The 17,970-nt window shown below is 47.6% G+C and overlaps 1 protein-coding gene across 2 annotated transcripts in view; it reads right to left on the bottom strand.

Annotated features, from left to right (window-relative positions):
• Positions 1–17,764, bottom strand: part of DRD2 (dopamine receptor D2) — a 65,746-nt gene extending 47,982 nt beyond the window's left edge. For both annotated transcript variants that reach the window (XM_054441285.2, XM_054441286.2), the window contains exon 1: positions 17,442–17,764. The gene's annotated coding sequence lies outside the window, so the exon portion shown is untranslated. The remainder of the gene's footprint in view (positions 1–17,441) is intronic.
• Positions 17,765–17,970: the final 206 nt, after the last annotated feature.

Consider the following 17,970-nt stretch of genomic DNA (forward strand, 5'->3'; position numbering starts at 1 on the left):
TTGACTATGAATGAAAATTTGTCTAATTTCTCCAGCTTCTGCGAGAGCTGCCCCTGAGCTCTGTCTGCACAGCAAAATCCAGACCTCTGAAGTATCTAATTTGGAAATTATGGGCTGTCCGAGTGGCAGCTCTCCAAGCTGTTAGCTTGATGCTTGTCCTGGTCCCTCTGCAGGTAGCAGTTCCAATCAGTGATGGGCACTGCCACCTTAGCCCTGCTCATTAGAGCCAGGGCCAATTATGTCCCATCCCTGGAAGCTGAACCTAACAGCAGCCTCTTGTTCCAATGGCTGTTCCCCAGTGGGTGGGACACAGCAGGCCAGCAGCAGCCTGGGCTGGGGAGGGGCATGGAAGATCTGTCCCCTCCTGGGTGGTAGGGAAGCCAGACTGTTGAAAAAGAATTCAAAGGACAGAACAAGACTTTCTTAGCTCCCCTCAGGCTCCCAGCTAGCTGATGACACAGCCGAGACCTGCAATTAGAAAAACAACTGCCTAAGGCAACAGCTCTGCTGGTTAAATGGTGCCTAACCTGGGTATTTAGCAATTTTTGTATATAAACACACACATCCCTGTAACACACAGTGTATGGATTTTTGTTTTTAAATTTTAAAATGATTTTCCGCCCTCACCTTTTGATAAATGCTGTTATCAGTAATTTCCTCAGTTCATGCTTTGATTTCCTTTTTTATTGCATATGTAATCTCTGACCCACATGGGTGGTATGGGATGCCAAGTGTGGGCCTACAAATATCACCAGAAAAAAAATGAGAGAAAAGGTTGTGTTTCCTCTTTCTGAAAACACAGCCCTCTATGGTTTCTGTTGGAGAGGGCACCCGATCACCCTGGCACTGATATGTGGATATACTCCTTCCTTCAAATGCATCAGCTAAGATTAAAGCACTAATTTATTTGAAAGGCTATGTATCAGTTTTGATCTGGGGGAAAAAAATACTGGTCCACCACAACTTATGCTGTGTGTATATCATCACAAACAAGCTTTGATTATTGTGTGTGTGTGCATGTGTGTGTGTGTGTACACATTTGCATATGAATTAGGATTTATTGGATGCCCACTATTTTGGCACTGTGGACTATACTTCTATATTTAAAAGCAGTCTCCAACTTACCCAAGTTCTAAAATTTTGGAATATATTCATTCCTTTATTTGTACATCCTCTTTACAAATGTTCAGGGTCTACTATGCACTAAAGACCAAGGGCAAGATCTTATGTGAGGTCGTTATCGACCTCACATGCTGGGGCCAGCGATGGGGCTGGGGGAAATAAGAGGCAAGCCATCACACACGTTGTGATATATATCATAATGAAAGTGAAGAAGGTAAACCTAGCATATGTAGAAAATACGATCTGGGGCAGCGTGGAAATATTGTATCAGACAGATCTAGGCTCAAATACCAGCTTCAGTTCTCACCACCTGTGTGGCCTTGATTAACACTTTCCTTTCTATCTCTGAGTCTCCGTTTCCTCATCTGTGAAGTGGGAGTATTAATTTCTATCTTTTATGGCTGTCACAAAGATTAAAGCTGATGCATAGAAGGAAGATAATATAGTCAGTATTTGAAAGTGGTAGATATTATTCCCTTGGATAAATTGAATGTACTGTGGGCAAGAAAGCATCTGCTTGAAAAACGAACACCTTAATAGAGTATGTGTTTTAAAGCAAGGTTTGTCACTCCAAATGCAGCTCTGGATGGACAAAGGCGGAAAAGTGCAGGTGTTGTTGGTTATAGTCTGTAAGGGACTTCATCCAATCCAATACCATCATTTTAGAATAAAAAATCAGAGGACAAGAAAAGTTAACTATACCTAAGCCACCAATTAGATGACAGAACTGAGACTAGAACCTAAGACTCCTAATTCTGGAGACCTCCATAAAGACCCATCTGAGTCCATTTTCCTTAGAAAGAAAGCCGAGCAGTGAGAACTAAAAAAGGTGGATCTCTTGGAGGCAGAGAATAGTAGTAGTTACCAGAGGCTGGGAAGGGGAGGGGGAGATGGAGAGAGGTTGGTTAATAGATACAAAAATTCAGTTAGATAGACAGAATAAGATCTACCAATAATAGTATAGTACAGTGACTAATTAGCAATAACATACTGTATCATTAAAAATAGATAGAAGAGAAGATTGGAATATTCTCAACATAAAGGAAAGATAAATGTTTGAGGTGACAGATATCCCAGTTTCCCTCATTTGTTCATTACACAGTGCATGCACGTATCAAACTGTCACATGTACCTCCAAAATATGTACAACTATTATGTGTGGACTGCTAATCAGCAAATTAGCAGATTGCCAAATCTTCAAAGAAACTGGGCAGTGGGCCCCAAGGAATAGTGCTATGGGTCTGGGAAGAAATCTACGGGATTCCAGCTCTACTTTGCATTTCTTTGCTTTTTGTGGCCATTCTATTACATTTTCCTGGATCTCTGTGTCTGGCAGACAGAAACTCAGTGGCTATGATTAGAGGCACTATCAAATTGACTGTCTTCAGACAAGCTGCTCATTTCAATCATTATTCCCGTTCCCCCAGTGGGGCTGCTCCAGGGTCAAAGCTGCCAGTGGACCCTGCCCTCTCCTGGCTAGCATTGGTGCCCTGCCCTCCCCAGTCACCCCCAGCCCCAGCAGCACTTGTGAGCTGCCACAGGCTGATGGAACAGGGACTGGGCAGGACAGGGAGGGAGGACGTGGGGATATTCAGGTGGGCAGACTTTCCTGAGCCACAGAGAATCTGGGTTCTGCCCCAAGCTGGACTGGCTGTGATCTTGACCTAGGGAGACACCCGAGCTGCCAGCCTCCAAAAGCTTCCTGGGGTCAGAGGCTCCACCTGTTGCTTAAGAGCTCCCTGGCTTCTTTTCTAGACAGAAGAATGTTCAGAGGCACTGCCTGGGGGCCCTCTGCCCTGGCCCCTCCTTGCTGCCAGGCTTTGGGGCAGGCACCCTCCCTGGCCTGTGGGAGCTTGGCTGCTCAGAGGCACATAGACACTGCTGGCCACATGTGCCCCTGTCCCTGCCCTTTGCTCCTCTCCTCCTACCAGGATTATGGACTCCTGTGGTTGTGACGTTACCGTGGAGACAGGGTGTGGGGAGATGCTGCAGAGGGCAGGGAGCTGCCCAGGGATGAAGACGAGACGAAAGCCAGAGAAGCTGGGAGGCTCCAGCATCCTGTGCGCTTGGGGAGGTAGTGCAGGCCCCATGCCAAGTTCCAGGTGGAGCCTCCAAGGCCTCAAGTCCCAAAGCTGGCCTGAGAACAGCTCCTTGGAAATCCCCTGTACCTCCTTCTCTGATACCTTCCCTCACCTATCACAGCGAAGGAGTTAACTTTTTTCTCCAGACTTACTCAAGTCATTCAACAAGTAATTACTAAGCTATGGACCGGGTCATCAGAGACATCCAGATTGGAAAGCCCAAGAGGGCAGGCTCTGAAGGCTCAGCCCTGCTGGGAGATACTACAGACAGCACCAAATGTTGCCACCTGTGTGCTAAGACAGGCCTGTTGGAAGATGAATCTGCAAGGCCACAGGATCCTCATTTACAGGGGCCCAGAACACCTTGCTAGCACCATCAGCATCCCCTATGTCCTTACAGACTGGCCAGCTGGGCAAACTTAATGATGGGGCTCCCGGTTTCAGAGAGTGAGTCCCACTAGTTTTGTCTAAGAGGTCCTTGATCTTCTTCTCTATGGAGAGTACAGGTCTCAGGCCTCCCATCCACCACCCCCAGCAAAGCTGAACTCAGTGGCAGGAGTCAGGAAGCCCTCCTTACCCCTGCCTCCACCCCACACATCAGGGAGCAGCAGTAAAATGACTTCTGGAAACACACCCTGGGCACAGTCAAGCCCTGCCCAGATGCAGGGGTTGTTACTATTATTACTATAACCTGGTGGAGATCAGGGATCCCCCAAGGCAGACTGGAGTATATGAGAGAAGAACATTGCTTTGTGTGAGGCATGGTGAGAGTTAAAGACTTGGATTTTAGTCCTGACTCTGCCCCCAAGAGATCCTGGGTAATTCACTTGGCCTACCGGAGTTCAGTGTGCTCATCTGTGAAATTAGAGCATTAGTCTGAGATCCTGGTGTATAGGAGGCATTTAATAAATGCTTGTAGAATGAACACTGAGTAAACAACTTCAAATCCCTGAGTTCCTTATGACTATATAAAGCACTTAATATGCACACCCAGGTGCCCTCACAGGGAGCAATTCCTGAGTTTCTTATGACTATAAAAGGCATTTAACATACACGCCCAATCACCACCCTCACTGGGCCTGTGCCCAAGTGCCTCAGGAATCCAGGTTCCCATGGGCCTTCCCTTGCTGGAACATTCCAGGGACCCCCTTCCTTCCCCTCTCTTCCTCCATACTCCCTTTACTTTCCCGCCTTACCAACCATTGTGCCAGCAGGTCAGTGAATCCTTCTTAATCCTGAACTCTCAGTTGTACTAATTGCTTTCTTTCTTGTCCTCATTTGCCTTCTAACTCAGGAGATGAGGCTTCAATGAGATAAGTGGGCAGCTATTCCCAAACAGGTGACTAGGAAGGAAAACAGTCCTACTCTGGAGGAAACAAAAGATGTCTATAAGGAAAAGGAGCCACCAAGGCAGGAAGCTCCTTTACAGGAGTAAAGAGTGTTCCCCTTCGACCCCCAGGCCCCCAACACCCACCAATTCATGTCCACCCGGAAGCTCAGAAGGTGACCTCATTTGGAAGTGGTCTTTGCAGACATTATTAGTTAAGGATAAGATAGGTTCATTCTGGATTACAGTGGACCCTAAATCAATGCCTGCTGTACCCTTATAAGAAGCAGAGAGGAGACAGAGAGCCATGGGGGAGAGACAATCACGTGAAGACAGAGGCAGAGATTAGGGTGATGCTGCCACATGCCAAGGAGCACCAGGAGCCATGGGGAGCTGGAAGAGACAAGAAAGGATCATCCCCTGGAGGCTTTAGAGGAAGCATGGCCATGCAGGAACAGGTATCATGCTCCATGCAGGAGCAGTGTTTAAGGCATGTGGCTGTGAGCTCTACAGAGGTTCTCCCATCTTCCCTTTCCCTCTGGAGACCTTCTGGATGCCCTGGGTCTCAGGGAGCCCACATAGGTGGGCAGCCAATCTGCTCTACATGCTTCTGAGCAAATCTCAGCCTGCTCTGCAAGAGGAAAATATTCATTCATTCACTCCTTCATCTATGCAACAAGTATTTATTGGCATCCTACTACTTCCCACGCATGTGCTAGATGGAGCACCCAGAAACTCCCCCTTCTCCTGCCCCCTCCTTGCTGCCCAGTTCCTAAGATCTGACTGATGATGTAGGAGTAATCAGTGGACCTTAGGTCGTTATTATTATTAAAGACAATAGCACAGCATTCAAGGAGCATACGCATGTCACGTGATACACTGAGCACCAACTTGCCTAATCTGCTTCCCTGTGAGAAAACAGGAATGTTGGTGGTGCTGTAGCCCCATCACATAAAGTGAACCCCTCAAAATACTTAAGTACAAGCCTGGTCCTACTTTTACATTTCACTTATCTCTATTTCCTAGGCAGCTATATTATTCAGTATAGCTGAATAATAAAGCTCACCAAATCAGCAATTTTGAACCCAGAAATGAGAAGAAAGGACAAGAGTATGATTTTTGGAGCTGGTTAAATTGGAGAAACTTTTAATGTGACTACCTGCAGCCACAGTGTGGTGCACATCATCTGTGGCCATTGGGCACGGGGTTTGGCGTGGTAGAAAGTGGGCCGTGTCAGGGACGGGTCCCAGATCTGGGACTGGTCTGCTTCTAAGCAGCCATGAGACCCTGAACATGTTACTTCCCTCTCCAAGTACAATTTTCTCATTCATGTGTAGAGTTAGTGTAGGTCCCTTTCTTTACAACCTTGACACTCTGGAATGTCTCGTCTAAATCACTTGCTGGAGGAGCATTCCAGCCTGCCTTAATAATGTGGAGGACTTCAGGGATGAGCAGAGGACAGTGCGTGCTGCTGTCTTATTATGGTGTGCGTGCATGTTTGCGGGAGGTGGGGCTCAATGACAGTCCCACTTTTTGCAGTGCAGTGGGCAGGCACCTGGAGCTAGAGAGGTAAGGACTCCATTCCAGCCTTTGAGGAATTTGCCATCTAGGGAAGGAAACAGACCAGTAAATAAGCAATGACAACATAACTCAATACTGTATGCTAGAGAAATACAAAAGAGAGGCCCTTGGCCCAGGCAGGTGAAAGAGTGTAGGAAGGAAAATCGGGGAGGCCTCCCTGGAAGAGGTGATACCTGGGTTCTGTTTTAAAAGCTGAGTAGACGTTAACCTTATAGGTTAAGAGCTGGAGCATTCTGGCAGAGAAAACAACACAACATGTTAGAAGGTTACAGGTGGCACACTGGGTGAAGAGGAACAACGGATGTCCACAGATCCATTTTCTTTCCTATTCCCTGTAACTTCCACCTATTTCAACTCTCTCATCCACATCTTTATACCCACTTGCCACCCTGTCTTCACCTTTCTTCTCTTTTTCTTCCATTCTCTGTAGCTATGGAGAGGAATGGGTTCCATGAGCCACGGAGGGAGCAGAAGAGAAAAGCAGGATGAGAAGACCTACACTGGAGGTGTGTACTGCAGTGTGTACTGCATGGCGGCAGCAGCCCCTCCCCTCCCAGCCTCAACTGAGGGCACCACTTCCGCTGCGGCCCTTCCAGGGGAATGCTCAGCCCCACATCCCTGTGCCTTATTACCACCTCCCCTACCCTCTCATAAAGACTCTGTTCCGTTCAGGTGCCCACCAACCATTTATGCCCACTCTGTCTCTCTTTGTCACAGCCATCCATACATTCCTGGTCACTTCCCCTCCCTCACTGTCTTTGGCACTAGTTCACTGTCTTCCACTCCAGCCCAAGTTGTGCCATGAACTCAGGTGAAATCAGCTTCCAACAGCTTGGCCTCTTGATGTCTGGCCTCCTACTCCCCAAGCACACCTTTCATGTTAGTCACCTGCTCCTATGATTGCATTCTGAGCACTGACATCGCCAGGGGTGTTCCTCTCTGAGGTTAGAAATTTAGTTACTCCACTGTGTGACCACAATTGCCTCTGCAACCCAGTTCAAGTGCTCAGTGATTCTAAGTATACCAGTTCTCTGATTTCATCAACACCATCAGTCCACCGATTCTATCAGCCTATCTTCCCTTCCCTTTCAATCCGGCTTAGGTTTCTGGCCCAATATGCATACACTTTTACTGATATCCTTAATTCCCTTGCTTCATTGTTCTTAAATCATCCTTGGCTTCTCTCTTCCCCTCATCCTCCATAGCCCATCAATCACTGAGTTCTGGCAAATTTAAGATACCTTTTCAGGTCTTTTAACTATTCCTACCTCCACTGCCCCTCCCTAGTCCAGGCTGCCAGCATTGCTGTCCTGAACAACTGCAAACTCTCCTAGGTACTCTGCCTCCAGTCTCGAATCTTCTATAATCAGTTTTTTTTTTTTTTTTTTTTTTTTTTGAGACAGAGTCTCACTATGTTGCCTAGGCTGGAGTGCAGCGGCCTGATCTCACTGCACCATCTGCTTCCTGGGTTCAAGTAATTCCCGTGCCTCAGCCACCCCAGTAGCTGGGATTACAGGTGTGAGCCACCACATCCGGCTAAGTTTTGTAGTAGAGATGAGCTTTTGCCATGTTGGCCAGGCTAGTCTCAAACTCCTGGCCTCAAGTGATCTGCCTGACTTGGCCTCCCAAAATGCTGGGATTACAGGCGTGAGCCACCATGCCTGGCCAGTTTTTTGTTGTTTGTTTGTTTGTTTGTTTTACTGCAAATTGAATCACTGGAGTTTGTTCCTGTGCTTAAAACCCAATCCTTCAAGATGGCTTCTTTTTTCCCTCAGGATGGAATCCAGTCTCCTTCATAAGACTTCAAGGTTCATAGTCTGGCCCCTGCCTATGCCTTTGGCCTTACCTTGTACCATCTTCACTTCAAATTCCATTCTTTAGCCACTGAGTTTCTTCAAAACTCCATGTCTAACCTGAGCCAGGTGTAGAGGAAAAACCCTGGGCAGAAGTGAGTTCTAGTCCAGCTCTCCTACTTCCCTGCTGTGTAAAAATTGGTTCTTCCAAGTACAGCACTCTATGCCAATTCATACCTGGTCTAATGTCTTCATCTGCAATGGTGTCCTTCTTCCCTCCAGAAGAGAGAATATAAAATTTGGAGCACAGGTTGGGAAGGGTTCTGTGGACATTTCTCTGCCCTCTGATAATTACGGTAAGGATAATGACAGCGAATGTTCGCTGAGAGCTTACCATGCATCAGGTACTGAGACAAGCACTTTATGTGCATGACTCATTTCCTTTGCACAAAACCTAATCAGGTAAGTATATGGTCATCCTGTTTTATGAAGGGATAAACAACTGCATCTCAAAGGGGTGATAGTAACTTGGTAGAGGTCACATAGCTCATGACTGATAGAACAAAGATCTGATCCTGCGTTAGCCTGGCTTCTGAGTGCTCTGAACCACTTTGTTAAACTAAATAACTAGAGGGACAGGGGATGCATAGCCCACTTCTTAAAAGTGCCTTGTGGAAAGATAGGTTCAAACTGTTGCTGCTTTTGGAGGGTCTTGGGTAGAATCATGCTTATCTGTACCTTTTAAAGTAAGGACTAGTCCAATTCCCCAAACTCTAAACATATAAATCACCAAAGCACTAACGGCATCCCTCAATAACAGCTCTTTTCTGTCTTCAGGTCCCCAGGCTGACCGGAACAAACACACCTGTGTATTTTCCTCAAAAGGCTGTTTCCTCAAGAGCCCTCCCAATACCTTTTTCTCCATGTGTGTGTCTGATTGAAGTAGGTTCCAACCATTCAATATTCCCCAACTTCCATGCCCTGTGACAACTGTGAAAAATTTCCATCCAACGTATAATGTCATCACGGCTGAGGGTAGCCAGATAGTGCAGGTTAAGGATGAAAGACAGAAGGCATGAAGTATGTTGCTGACCTATGAGATACCTCTAGTGGGGGATGCCTCAGACACTGCCACTCTTGTTGAGCTGCAAGTAAAGTAGAGGGAGAGTGTCGCTATGGGGAAGTAAGCTGTCTCTCACCTACCCATCACTTATCCACTCACCCACTCTCACTCAACAATTTAAGTAACTACCAAGTGCCTAGAACCATTTTAGGTTATAATAGATTTTAGAGAAGCATGAGACAAATTCTGTGCTTCAAGGAGCTCACGGTCTGATGGAGAAGACAAGAAATGCACAATTGAGAGATTAGCATTAAGCATTAAGTTGGCTCCTCACAGAAGACAGGCCACAAGGGAGATTTTGTGTCGTTGGTCACAATGTGACTCTAGAGTGATCCCAGACCTTCAATTATACATATTACTAAAGAAAAATAGTGTGTGGAAACATGGATCCACCGTGGTGCGGGGGCAGGCGGTGGGAGGCGGTTCTGACATCCTCTGCCTGGGACCCTGGAAGTTAGTTTCTGCTTGCCAACACACGTCTTTTATTCACTCTGCCATAAACGAGTGAAAGAGTTGAAAGGGCTGAGTCCACAAAAGGATGAACCAAGGAAGATGACCCAGGAACGGAATACCTACAGTGCCTTCTGAAATCTTCTACCATAGCTAAACGGTGAGCATTTGTAGCTGGCCAGAAATAGATGCACATCAATTACAAGAGAGTCCTCCTGAAGAAGGGATTCATAGACCAAGAAAAAGGCCAACAAGAGGGATTATCTTTATGGATTGGGGAATCTCAGGACCAGAAGCTATTGTGTTCCATCCTCCTTTCCCAGGCAGGACCACACTTCACCTAAAAACATGATAGCGTTTGCTCCTGCCATGAATGACTCCAGAAGCTGCAGAACACATATTTCTGCCAGCTTTGGGGGTCTGCTCATGTGAAGTTCTCTGGCCCTCTCAATCTGGGAAAAGAAAAAAAAGTCACCTTGTCCTTGTACACCAGTACATTCTCCTTATTTTTTGTTTTTAATAAAAAGTGGCCTGTGCCAGAGTGCAACATACCATGTGACACTGCCATTCAGGGAGGCTCCAACCATGAGGTAGCAGACAGAGAGCCCAGGAAACCAGGAAGAAAAATTAGGCCATGAAAAGCCATCACCAGGATAACTTCTGCCTCTTCCTAGCTCATGTGGGGTAAGATGGAAATGAATTCAGCTGCACCTAAATCAGAGGGATGACAAGCAATTCAAACCCCTATCTCGCTCAAAATGAGCAAGAGCTGCTGACAGGTGAAAGCCAGAGAATTTTGGTGCAGGTAAGTGGAGAGTGTAAGAAAGAAGTATATCCTTGAATTTTGTGAACGTTTTAGAAACATGATTTCAGAAATGTAAAATCAGGTGCTGAATTACTGCAAAAGGACAACAGCTCAAAGTGTTGTTTCTTGCTTAAGCATCTTAATAATAACAATAACAATCATTACAGTTAACATTTAAAGAGTACTCACTTTTCCCAGGGACTCTTTCAAATGTCTTGTCTCTATTACCTTAATTAATTACTGTGACCCAATTAGGTTGGCATTAACATCCACTTACAGGTGAGAACCCCCAGGTGATAGAGGTTAATTAACTTGCTCATGGTAACATAGCTAGTAAGTGTTAGAGTCAGGATTCAAATCCTGGAAGTCTAATTCCAGAGCCCACAGGTTTAACTGCCATATGGTATTGTTTTTAAAGGGTTTAAATAGGTGACTAAATATTGATATATGTCATTCATAAAACTCATGGTGAGGCTCAACAACAGAGGAGTCTTCTCACTTATTATGAGGTGAACACGATTATTACAGTCCCTTATTTGTGCCTGAAATAACTGATGAGCAGGTTAAGTGCCCTGCCCAGGGACATCCAGGCCTCGCCTGCCTCTGTCTATCAGAAAAGCATTGATCAGTTTTTTTTTGTTTTTTGTTTGTTTGTTTGTTTGTTTTTTGAGACGGAGTCTCGCTCTGTCGCCCAGGTTGGAGTGCAGTGGCACGATACTGGCTCACTGCAACCTCCACCTCCCAGGTTCAAGCAATTCTCCTGCCTCAGCCTCCTGAGTAGCTGAGACCACAGGTGCATGCTGCCAGACCCTAATTTTTTTGTGTGTTTTAGTAGAGATGGGGTTTCACTGTGTTGCCCAGGCTGGTCACGAACTCCTGAGCTCAGGCAATCTGCCCACCTCAGCCTCCCAAAGGGATGGGATTACAGGCGTGAGCCACTGCATCTGGCTAATCAGCTCATTTTTTAAAGGCAGCTCTCATGAGTCACTCCTGTGTCTGTGCAGGATCCCAGACCATCCCGCCCTCACCTTTCTGTAAAATGTGGAAGCTTAGTCTTGAAGATATAACAAGTTTTCCTTCTATGGTAATAAGAAAGCAACCCCAAAGACCTAATTGTTGGCAGAAGTCTGGCTTTCATCCTTTGGACAGTTCAGTTAATCTCAAAGAGATGTGGGACAGAAGGTAATGTCACCACAGTTTCAGAGGAGCTTGACAAATCATCCGTCCACAGCTCCTCCCAGCTCCTCCCCCGGGTTGGAAGGCTTAGTTGACCCCGCCTCCCTCCTGCTCCTGCCACCCTCCCTCCTGCTCCCACTGCTTGCTGAGGTTTATGCCCAGTGCATTTCATCCAGAGGGACCCAGATCCAGGTACAGAACACTTCCTCGCTGGATCTCAAATTTAAGAATCCCAAGGAATTATTTCATTCATCCTTCTCCATCTGCTGTCTGCCTCTTCACTTTCCTGGTATCACACGCAAAGATTACTGCCCTTTTGTTCACTAAAAAATTATCTTCTTATCCCTATTCTCCTCCTTTTCTTGTTCTTTATGCCACTTACATATCAGAGAGGGCTATTGCTTTAGCCTTAAACAGTCTGGTTTTGAATCTTTGTCTCACACATGAAATGTGTGACCTTGTGCAAGCCACTTACCTTTCTAAGCCCATGCTTCTTCCTCTGCAAAATGGAATAATAAGGGTTACTCCAAGGCAGGAGGATCGTTTCAAGCCAGGAGTTCAAGACCAGACTGGACAACAAAGCAAGGCCCTATATCTACAAAAAATTCTTTAAAAAATTAGTTGGGCATGCTGGCATGCACCTGTACTCCCAGCTGCTCAGGTGGCTGAAGCAGGAGGATCACTTGAGCCCAGGATTTCAAGGCTGCTGTGAGCTATGATTGCACCACTGCACTCCAGCCTGGTTGACAGAGCAAGACCTCTCTCTAAAAATGAAAATAATAAATAAATAAATAAACAAAAAATGTAAAAAACAAGGGTTCCTATTTCACAGAGTTGTTGCAGGATTGGGAGTTTAAATGAGGAACCTATGTCAAGTGCTGAGCACAGTGCCCTGCACAGAGTAAGTGCACAATAAATGCTGGCTGTTATGATGATGAGGCCAGCAAAGGAGGGTCTGGTGAACAGGACCACTTCTCATTCTAGGGAAGCCTGGTACTAAGTCACTTTCCCAGATCAAGAGTTCCTGGGAGTTGCTAGTGATGGCGCTGCCTGGGGTAGCAGGTAGGAGAGGAGGCAATGATGTAGCATGTAACAAAAATAATTTCATTTCTAATGTCTTTCTCCTGCTGGGCCACTTAGAACCCAAACAATAACAACAAGGAGGGGGTGGAAACGAGAAGGGCAGGCACGTTCTGAAGGAGACCAATAACAAATGAACAGGCCCCAGGACTCCCTTTGGCTCCCAGACATCTGCAGGGGATTATCTTTGGGGCCACAGCTGCAGTTCTGTGCTGAGCGACAGCTTCCTGGAAGGCAGGACTGCCCAGGCTAACTGCAGGCCTGTTGATGGGGCTCCTGGGAGCCAGGTCTGCCTGACTTCCCTTACCGCCCTCTGTCTGGAAGCAAGCTGACATCACCTAGAGGGCTGCAGGGGAAACCAGAGGTTTTCCCTCCTTCCCCTCCCTGTCCCTTCAGAAAGCAAGGAATTCCCTCATCTCCTCCTGGAAAAAGTAAAAATCCTTACAGGTGACATAAGATTATGACAAAATTGCCCAAACTACACTAAGCTGATACCTATATTCAATGCATATTTAACATCAGCCTCTTTCAGGGCCTCCTAAGAGTCTACTTCTCCTCTGCTCTCACCTCTGTACACTGCCCTATACTCTCCCAAATGCCCCTAGCACCTTCCAGGCCTCTGAGTTCAAAGCACTGCAGCAGTACAGTTTCTTCTATCCAGGGGAAGAGGGAGGCCTCAGACCCCAGTGTGTCATCTCTGACTCCTCTCTATACACTGGAGCCACCAGGGTCCTTGACCCCTCCGCAGTGAAACACTCTCATGTATCCTAAGGAGAGAAGAGGCTGTGCCTTCCAAGGGCATCCCACCTGCCAAGGGTGTTGATTTAACCCATTTACCAGATTAAGGTGAAATGGAAAAGAAAAGAAAAACCTGCAATTCTGAGGGCAAATTTCTCTCCTTTCTCTGGACCCAAATCAAAGCAAACCAAGTGACCGAGTCTTACAGTTTTATTACTCTCCATCCCCATGTGCTGACACTATAATCAAGCTATTTTCCAGGCCTGTGCATTTAGATAATATGATTCTATTGTTAAAAAATAAGAAAGTTTTGCATCCATTTAAGTATAGAGGAAAGAAATCTTCAATTACATTGGTCATGGGAACAGGTGAGAGGCAAAAGTATATTAATATTAGATTCCAACACCATTAGGTCATTTAAAAGGCCAGAGATAACATTAGTCTACTGCTCAAATTGGTAAATAAGCAATTTGTGCATTCTTAGTGGCTCCATGATATATTCTGGAGAGCAGAAGGGCTTATACCTAATCCCAAGGTCCTTCCAAGGCCACAAAATGCCTTACTGGAGGTGAGAGGAAGGAAAATGGTGCTGGGGTTCAGCTAAGTAAGAGGCTACCTACAAGGGAGGGTGCCTGCTGAGAAGTTGAATCAACCTGTGTCCTTTCTGCTGCCCATGGTTTCCAAGTGTTTCCTATATGCAGGATGCTCCTCTGCTAAGCAGAGTACCTGGTAGGATGGAGAAGCTTCGGTTGCTAAGTCCAGTCCTGGTGTCCAGAAACTGGAAAATTTACTGGAAAAAGTTCTATTTAGGAGAACTTTAATAAAAGAAGAAAGACCATTGTATTTCTGGACTAAGGAAACAGCTTCCCTCTTTGGAGTCAGGGGCATCCGGCATGACCTCTGAGGAGCCCAAGAAGATAATCTAAGAATCTAAAGTCTCATAAACTATATCCCAGGAAAATGCAAATGACTGGGCTGCTGTTCTAAGCTATTTTCAAGACCTCAACTCTTAGGTAACTGTAACCTGCTGATACATAACTTGATTCTGGGAGATATTGCAAATATAGCTTAGGGTTCTGGCATTATAAAACCTCAACTTGATTCTTCTCTCTTCCTAGGTGTTGAAGCACCTTCACTGCTGGAGATTCACAGGTATTAAGCCACAAAGGAGGGAGAAGTGGTGGGTGCCAACACAGGATTGGCTCAAGGAAGTCTCATCATGTCTGTATCTCCTGGGCGATGTGCTCATATGTGTGCATGCACGTGTATGCAAACACACACAAACACACACACATACACACAGTGCTATCTTCACAGCCACACTTTTTTGTTAACAGTAAAATGTAACTTTTACTTGCAGTGGAGACGGAAATCATTCTCTCCAGGCAGAGTCCCCATGTCTTTCCCCTTATACTTGTTTATTCAGAGAATGGTGACCCCAGACCAGTCCGACTTCAGCAAGACAATCTCAGGAGTATGTGAAGCCATATTTCTAATGACCCTAAGTTCCCATTTGTTTCCCATAGTATCAAAGAAAGAACAGAAGGGTTTCTCTCAATTTCAGATTCTCCTATATCATTCTCAAGATAATTGCATTTTCTAGACAGAAATAATCCACCCTTGTAGGTGAAGGCACAAGACTAACCAGCCCACAAGCATTGTTACTAGCCTTTTTACCCCTACAAGCCTCCTTGCTTATGGAACACAAGAACCAAATCAATACAGTCAATATGTCACTTCCAGCAGGGCATGAGATGCTACTAGCCTTGGGGAGCATGACGTGCTACTAGGCTGAACTAATCACTCCTTGGCATTTCAGGAGCACTTAGGTTAACAGATCACAGCACATGCATAATGAAAGACAATAACTCACCCAGAGGGTAGGGCAGGAGGGAAACACTGAGTTGACCCCCATAGAGGGTTAGTTAGCATTTACATAAGTCAACCTGAAGCCATATTGGTGATTCCTTAAAAGGGCCAAAAATTTTAGAAAGAAGAAAAGCCCAGGAAGATCCTGGGGGAGAGGAGATTGGATTGCATCCTTAATTTCAGCAAAGATCTAATCAGGGGGATGGTCTTTCTACCAAGAGTCTCACACTTGAAGAATTTAACAGGTATAACAGCAGGAGACAAAGGGTGAGATTAAATACCTTAATTTTATAAATTTCAAATGTATGAAATTTAGGAATATTTAAGATATCAGCAAATGGTTGCCAAGGTATATGATTCTTTTAACTCTCAAAAATGCATTTTTATATCTTCAAGGGATTTTCTCAGATAGAATACCTGCTACCAATTTTATGTAAAATAAACTTGCTTTCCATTTTCAAAATAAAATAAATATATACAGACCCTCTAAGGAGTCTCAACTTTTTGGGAGGTAATTTGCTAATTCAGTGTATATATGAATCACTCAGAAACATTGTTAAAATATAAATTTCCTGGGCCTCAGCTTGAGATTCTCGTTCACCAGTTTTTCAAGGAAGAAGCAAAAATATGCATTTTTAACCAGCTTCTCAGGGAATTCATTAAAAAGAAAAAAACCCTTAGAGAAATGCTGCCCGGTCTTCTACAACAAATGAGAATCTCTCCATTTTCTAGGCAGCTCAGGCTGTGCAGGGCAGGTAGAAGGAACTCAATGATCTTTAAGAGCGGGGACTACCCTGGCCCTCATTTGGCTCTAGGTCTAATCCTCCCAAATCACTTCCTTGTCAGATGTTTGCATTCAGAGATGGCATCAAAACCCCCTGCAACAAATAATCCAGGAATTTTGAACACTAAGGAGCGAAGTCCAAGGCAGGGGCTGAAACCCAGGAAACCAGCTTGCTGATTTTCTTGAAACTGGTCACGCTGACCACAGTCTCTCTATCTGGCCACCCTCATCAAACAGCTGCACGGGGGAAAGATGATAAGTATGATTTCTTTTTCAAGTGGCCCTAATGCTGCAGGATGAATCAGAGATAAGCATGCATATTTGCATTTGAAGCAGGGTGGGAGTGGGGAGAATCGTTGAACATCTAGCTCCCTAAGGAGGAGTAAGGATTAGCCTAAAAGGTTTGTAGCCTGGTCAAAATCCAGAAAGGCTTGGATCTGCAGAAGGATCTGGAGTGGGACCCACAAAGTGCCTTGCACCTCACTCCCTCACTCCCTCACCCAACCTCAAGAGCCACCGAAAAAAAAGTAGTGGGGTGCCAGGTGGGGCAACAGTGACTTGCTCAGACAGCTTCCTTGTGGCTGAGAGCAAGCGCCTGTCCCCACGGAGCTGCAGTGCTGTGACTTGTGTCCATGGTGAAGCCTGTTATGTAGACGCACACGCACCCTCTTACCTCTGCTCTTCAAGAGGAAGCGCTCAAGGGCTGCCCACCTCAGACAGGGATAGGGATGCGCTCTGTCTGGTGCTTAGAGGTGTCTCTTGTCTCCGCATACCACCCTAGAGGGGCTCTCGGTCCATCAGAGAGCGGGGCCGAAAGCCGGGCGGTCACCCTCCGCTACTGCCGCCACCGTCGCCTGCACTCTCGGGTCGAAACGGGTCTGGCACCCAAGCCTCCCTCCCCGACTAGGTGTCAACCCGAGAGAAGGCGAAGGAGAACGAAAGTTCAGGACCAAGGACAGCGGCAACCCTGGGAGCGGGAGAATCCAGCCAGAATCTCCCCCATCCTTAGCTTCTGCCTTAGAAACTGAAAAGGGTCAGGTCGCACCAACACAGAGTTGCCAAAAACAGCCCTTCTTCCTCTGGAAGAAGTCGGAAACTCTGGCCGCGAGCCCCGGGTCTCGCGCTTGGGTGCTGGGGGAAATGCCCTCCCGAGATTGTGGGGAGCGGCCGCCCTCCCGCCCTCCGATGCCGCGGCTCCGCCGTGCTGCCCTGGGCGCCCCGCGGGGAGGCTGCCCCAGCTGCGCCCGCTCGTGCTCGGGGAGGGGATTCCCTTCTAAGTGGCGAGGAGGCTACTGAGAAGGAGGGAGAGGGGATAGCAGCCGCGGGCTCCAGCGCCCTCCGCCCCCGCTCGACGGGGAGCCCATGCAGAGCCGGACCCCAGGCGGGCGCTCCCAAGCAGGCGGCCGGGAGTGGCCGCACAAACTTCTGGTCCTGGCCGCGCTGCCCTTGGAGGTCCCTCCTCCTCTCCCCGTGACCCTGAGTCGCCCGCCGCTCCGTCCGGCCGGTGCTTACCTTCAAGCCATAGGGCGCCCCGGGGCAGAGACGGCGCCGGCTGCTTGAGGCTTCCAGCTCCCGCCGCATCCACGCGCGGCCGCCCCTCCGGCAGCCGTCCGGGGCCGCCACTCTCCTCGGCGGGTCCCTGGCTCCCGGCCCCGCCGCGCCGTTCAGAGCCCCGGCGGGCAGCCGCTCGGCCGGCTCTGGCCCGCGGGGAGCAGTGGACGGGCCGCGGCGGGGCGGGGCGGGGCGGGGCCGGGCGCGGGGCGGGCGGGCAGGAGGGTGCGCGGGGACGGCGCGGAGGCGGCGCGGTGCGCGCGGGAGGCTGCCGGTTCGGCACTGAAGCTGGACAGCTCCGCGGCGCCAGAGCGCGGGGAGCGCGGGAGGGAGGTGCCCCGGTCCCCGCCCCTGAGACAGGCCCCGCCCCCGTCCCCCACCAAAGGAGCTGTGCCTCCTCGGCGATCCCCGGCCTGGAGCGGGTAGGAGGGGTTGGAGGATTCCGCCATCCCTTGTTTTGAGGCGGGAACGCAACCCTCGACCGCCCACT

The sequence above is a fragment of the Pongo pygmaeus genome, chromosome 9 (genome assembly GCF_028885625.2).
Source record: "Pongo pygmaeus isolate AG05252 chromosome 9, NHGRI_mPonPyg2-v2.0_pri, whole genome shotgun sequence".
Lineage (NCBI taxonomy): Eukaryota > Metazoa > Chordata > Mammalia > Primates > Hominidae > Pongo > Pongo pygmaeus.